At 37.8% G+C, this 5,492-nt stretch overlaps 1 long non-coding RNA gene across 2 annotated transcripts; it reads left to right on the forward strand.

The window, feature by feature from the left end:
• Nucleotides 1-2,137: 2,137 nt before the first annotated feature.
• Nucleotides 2,138-5,266, forward strand: LOC119792574. Of its 2 annotated transcripts, XR_005282004.1 has the most exons (3): nucleotides 2,138-2,160; nucleotides 4,314-4,581; nucleotides 4,863-5,266. It is a non-coding gene; the product is annotated as an uncharacterized LOC119792574 (long non-coding RNA). The 2 variants fall into 2 exon arrangements; XR_005282003.1 differs by lacking the exon at nucleotides 2,138-2,160 and having other exon boundaries at nucleotides 4,307-4,581.
• Nucleotides 5,267-5,492: the final 226 nt, after the last annotated feature.

Consider the following 5,492-nt stretch of genomic DNA (forward strand, 5'->3'; position numbering starts at 1 on the left):
ACCTGCAGGCTGAAATATTTGCAGACATGTCTCTACATACTCTACTATACTTTTTAAATGCCTCCTCATTTACTCAGCAATAACTTCCACACCATAATAGGACACACCCACCTGGGTCTTGACAAGTCCACATACAGGTGCTGGTCATAAAATTACACTGCAAAAACAATCCAGAAATAAGTAAAAAATGGCTTAAATTAAGTATATTTAGCCTTAATTTGAGCAGGTAAATAAGATGATTTGCCAATGGAATGAGTATTTTCACTCTTAAAATAAGATAGTTAGATAATATTTACTTGAAATAAGACGATAAAATAGTTTTTTCTTATTTTAAAAGGAAATTGTCTTGTTCCATTGGCAAAGTGTCTTACTTACCTCCTCAAATCAAGGAAAAACACACTTATTTTAAGAAAAAATAACTTATTGAGATTTATATTTTTTGCAGTGTAGAATATCATGAAAAAATAGATTGATTTCAGTAATTCCATTTAAAAAGTGAAACTTGTATATTATATTCATACATTACATACAAACTCATATATTTCAGATGTTTATTTTGTTTAATTTTGATGATTACAAATGACAACAAATGAAAATCTCAAATTCATCATATCAGAAAATTAGAATATTACTGAAGACCAATAAAAACAAAGGATTTATAGAAATGTTGGCCAACTGAAAAGTATGAACATGAAAAGTATGAGCATGTACAGCACTCAGTATTTAGTTGGGCCTCCTTTGGCCTGTATTACTGCAGCAATGCGGCGTGGCATGGAGTCGATCAGTCTGTGGCACTGCTCAGGTGTTATGATAGCCCAGGTTGCTCTAATAGTGGCTTTTAGCTCTTTTGAATTGTTGGGTCTGGTGTATTGCATCTTCTTCTTCACAATACCCCATAGATTTTCTATGGGGTTAAGGTCAGGAGAGTTTGCTGGCCAATTAAGAACAGGGATACCATTTTCCTTCAACCAGGTACTGGTAGCTTTGGCACTGTGTGCAGGTGCCAAGTCCTGTTGGAAAATGAAATCTGCATCTCCAAAAAGTTGGTCAGCTGCAGGAAGCATGAAGTGCTCTAAAACTTCCTGGTATGTGGCTGCGTTGACCCTGGACCTCAGAAAACACAATGGACCAACACCAGCAGATGACATGGCACCCCAAACCATCACTGACTGTGGAAACTTTACACTGGACTTCAAGCAACGTGGATGAAGTGCCTCTCTTCTTTCCCTCCAGACTCTGGGACCTTGATTTCCAAAGGAAATGCAAAATTTACTTTCATCAGAGAACATGACTTTGGACCACTCACCAGCAGTCCAGTCCTGTTTCTCTTTAGCCCAGGCAAGACGCTTCTGACGCTGTCTGTGGTTCAAGAGTGGCTTGACACAAGGAATGCGACAGCAGAAACCCATGTCTTTCATACGTCTGTGTGTGGTGGTTCTTGAAGCACTCACTCCAGCTGCAGTCCACTCTTTGTGAATCTCCCCCACATTTTTGAATGGGTTTTGTTTCACAATCCTCTCCAGGGTGCGGTTATCTCTCTTGCTTGTACACTTTTTTCGACCACATCTTTTCCTTCCCTTCGCCTCTCTATTAATGTGCTTGGACACTGAGCTCTGTGAACAGCCAGCCTCTTTAGCGATGACCTTTTGTGTCTTGCCCTCCTTGTGCAAGGTGTCGATGGTCGTCTTTTGGACAACTGTCAAGTCAGCAGTCTTCCCCATGATTGTGTAGCCTATAGAACTAGACTGAAAGACCATTTAAAGGCTTTTGCAGGTGGTTTGAGTTAATTAGCTGATTAGAGTGTGGCACCAGGGGCCATCAATTTTGAACCTTTTCACAATATTCTAATTTTCTGATATGATGAATTTGAGATTTTCATTTGTTGTCATTTGTAATCATCAAAATTAAACAAAATAAACATCTGAAATATATGAGTTTGTATGTAATGTATGAATATAATATACAAGTTTCACTTTTTAAATGGAATTACTGAAATCAATCTACTTTTTCATGATATTCTAATTTTATGACCAGCACCTGTATCTGTTCAGGAGTGACCAGAGGTGTCAACAGTTGTGTAATTGCTCAGTGGGCCTATAAATAGGGCTACAGGTAGTCACTGCCTTGTTATCACTTTGAGAAACCTCTCGAAGCAAAAGGGTAAGACAATTATTATTTTCTCTGCTCCTAATGGCTTTTTCTTTCACTTCTCTTTTGAGTTCACTCTCATAGCTGAGGATGTTTGTGCAATTGCATCACTTATGATTGACGCCGAGTGACGTTTTTTAAGCAGAAAGGTGCATTAAAAAAAACAGGATACTGTCTGCGTTAATAAATGAGGAGCACAGGATGGTACCAAATAAATGGTTATTTCTAACCTGACTCCGCCAGATGGATTTGCTCCGCATATCCATCTGGAAACCTTCCGTTGAAGTAATTTTGGGAAGGGGCGAAAATACTGGTTAGCTGATTGGCCTATGTTGGTGATAGACGGCCAAATAAACCAATCAGATCAACGAAGCATATGACGTACTAACAGAGCGACGACGAAGAGGAGCCAATTGATAGATCAAACTCTTGCCGAAACCAGTCGGGAGAAGAGCAAAAACACCTTTTCCTCTGAGAAAAGCCTCCAGAGCAGTGTTTTGCTCTTCTTTCAGTGAAGAAATACTCTGTAATTCCCATAAAACTTGCTCGATAGCTACGCTAACGCTAGTTTCATTGACTGAAGCCGCCATGTTCTTTAGACTGAACTGTCGCGCTTCTCGTTGCGTCACACCTCAACCCGCCTCAAAGCCAACGCTGATTGGACGTTTGTTTGGTGAACGGCTCCAAATTTTCTTCAACGGAGAGTCTCCAGACTGATCTGCGAGTGAAATCTTGAAAGCTCGCGAGATCAGGATGGTCTCACGAGGCTAGGTTATTTCACCATCAGGGCTATAACTTAATACCTGATTATATTTTTGGGGAGCATTAAGCAGATTGTCTTAATTTTAAAGCTAAAGTTTCAAAACTCCAAAAAAACAAATGGACAGTAAAATTACTATTTGATGTGCACTGTTCAAAAACAGGCTGTTAATATTAAAGATAGATAAATATTGTGTTTTATTAACAATTTTGGTAACAACATACACAGCTTTTATTTCCTATTTCTGAGAAGTTCTTTTTGACTCTTAAAACTCCTATATGGGCTATCAAAATAAAGAATAGAAAATAAGAGGCTCTATTTTTAATCGCATTTCAGATGTAGTTGTTTTGGAAAAATTATTGGGTAATTGAAACCAACTCAACCAAATATGGCACCCAGCCTGAACTAAATTCCTGCTCCTTGTGAAATTATACATTTCCCATTGCCTAGCAGTCATTTGGAGATTAGATTGGATTATTTTTATTGCTTGTGGTCTAGTTGATGAGCACCAATGAGCTGTAGATAAAAAAACACCTGCAACAGATGTGAAATCATGTGAATCAATATGAAATCAGATTTAATGTAGATGTTGTTGCACTGGTAACCTGTTTTATAGAGCTGTAGTGCGTTCACATGAAAACACACTAGAAAAACGAGCTAGAAATAAGTAAAAATGTCTTAAATGAAGTGTATTTACCCTTAATTTTAATAAGGTAAACAAGATGCCAATGGAATGAGTATTTTTACCCTGATAAATAAGATAATTAGATAATATGCACTTGAAATTAAACAACTAAGTTTACTATTATAAACAACGCAAAGTGTAAATTGCCCTGTTCCATTGGCAAGATGTCTCTTTTACTACCTTAATCCAAGAGCAAATGCACTTATTTTAAAGCTGAAGTCTGTAAGTTTTTAAAAATCACTTTTTTGTCATATTGGCTAAAACTGTCCCTATGCCCAGACAGCAGTACATGTGATATGTAACCTGTGAAAAAAACTGCTTCAATTGGTCCCGCATACTGCCTGTATTTCAATCTGGAAAGAATAATTCGGGACGAGTCAAAACAACCAATCACAGCCAGAGGAGCGTCTGATAGAGTGTCAATCACAGCTCACACACGCTGAATCCCGCCCCCCCCCCTTCTGGTCGCATGCAGTAGCCGTGCAGATGCTGTGAGAGGGGTGGAGCTTGGAGGTGGGGCATGAGTGAAGCAGAGAGGGTGGGGGAGTGGAGTGAAACCTGTTTTTCTTCAAATTTTCAGTCGAAGTCTGCTCTCTCCTCAATGTTACAGACTGCAGCTTTAAGGAAAAAATGACTCGTCTAGATTTTGAGTTTTTCCAGTGCATAAGTTCACTCCTTTTATAAACTTACTCTTTCCCTTTGTTTTTGTTTTTTCAACAGACATATATTCTGTCAACATAAATAGGCATCATGGAGCGAGGTGAGAATAAGGACCTGGATGATAAGCAGCAGACAAGGACAACTCAACCAAAGAAACGTGAAGACAAAAAGGGCAGCAACCAAGAGGAAAAGGCCGACCGCTGTCTGGATTGCTGTTTGGGCACCGTTGAGTGTCTGGAAGAAAGTCCAGAATGTAGCTCGGCTTCATGCTGCGATGCGGATATCTGCTGTGATATATGTGTAATCATGTGAATGAGCGTGTGGACATGTAAGTCTGAACTGTAGAAATCTGAGCAATATTTTCCTCTTATGTGTCACTGAAGATTAAAAAAAAGAATCCTAAAAGCTTTGTTACCTGATTCAAATTAAAAAGAAATTCCTTCTTTGCAAAGTTTTAAACAAATGAAAAGTTTTGTAACGCTCCAATTTGATCTTTTCCATTTTCTTACAGACTAAACTTTCAGGAAGCATAATCTCAAATATTAACCTTTAAAAGTAAAACTATACTTTATTAACCCTAATTTGTATTTTGTTGTTTTATTGTTACAGGATAAACTCTACGGGATCAAGACCTTCAGAACTTTCATTTAAATTTAATTCAATTTAAATTAAAAAGGATCTTTCATTCTTCTCTTTAGAAAACTGTCTGATCTGTAAAACACATTAGTTTAAATATGTTTTACTCTTAACTTCAGCAGGGATTTAAATAAGAAATACTTGCAGAATTCTTAATAAAATTGCTTCTTAATTTGATTTTGAGCTAAATTTGCATCCTTTTATCAAACCATGTGGACATGCTAGATATTTGTTATGTTGTAACTCCCCTGTATTATTGTCTCTAAACTTTGTTTATGTATGTAATGTGTGTCCGTCTATCTATAAATCCTAATGACAAGGGTTTAATAATTAACATTTATTTAACAAACAATAAATGTTCATATGTTTGAAGAAAATTTTCTTTGTTATTTTTTCCCAAAACCTGGGTCAAATGTCAGATAAAATATAATAGAATAATGTAGAATGTTTTTTCTTGAGCGGCTGCTCAGTGGAGCAGTGGGTAGCACTTCTGCCTTGCAGTTAGAGGGTTCTGGGTTCGATTTCCCCCTCAATGCATGGAGTTTACATGTTCTCCCTGAGCATGCGTGGGTTCTCTCCGGGTACTCCGGCTTCCTCCCACAG

The sequence above is a fragment of the Cyprinodon tularosa genome, unplaced genomic scaffold, assembly GCF_016077235.1.
Source record: "Cyprinodon tularosa strain WSP-4 unplaced genomic scaffold, ASM1607723v1 ctg422, whole genome shotgun sequence".
NCBI lineage: Eukaryota > Metazoa > Chordata > Actinopteri > Cyprinodontiformes > Cyprinodontidae > Cyprinodon > Cyprinodon tularosa.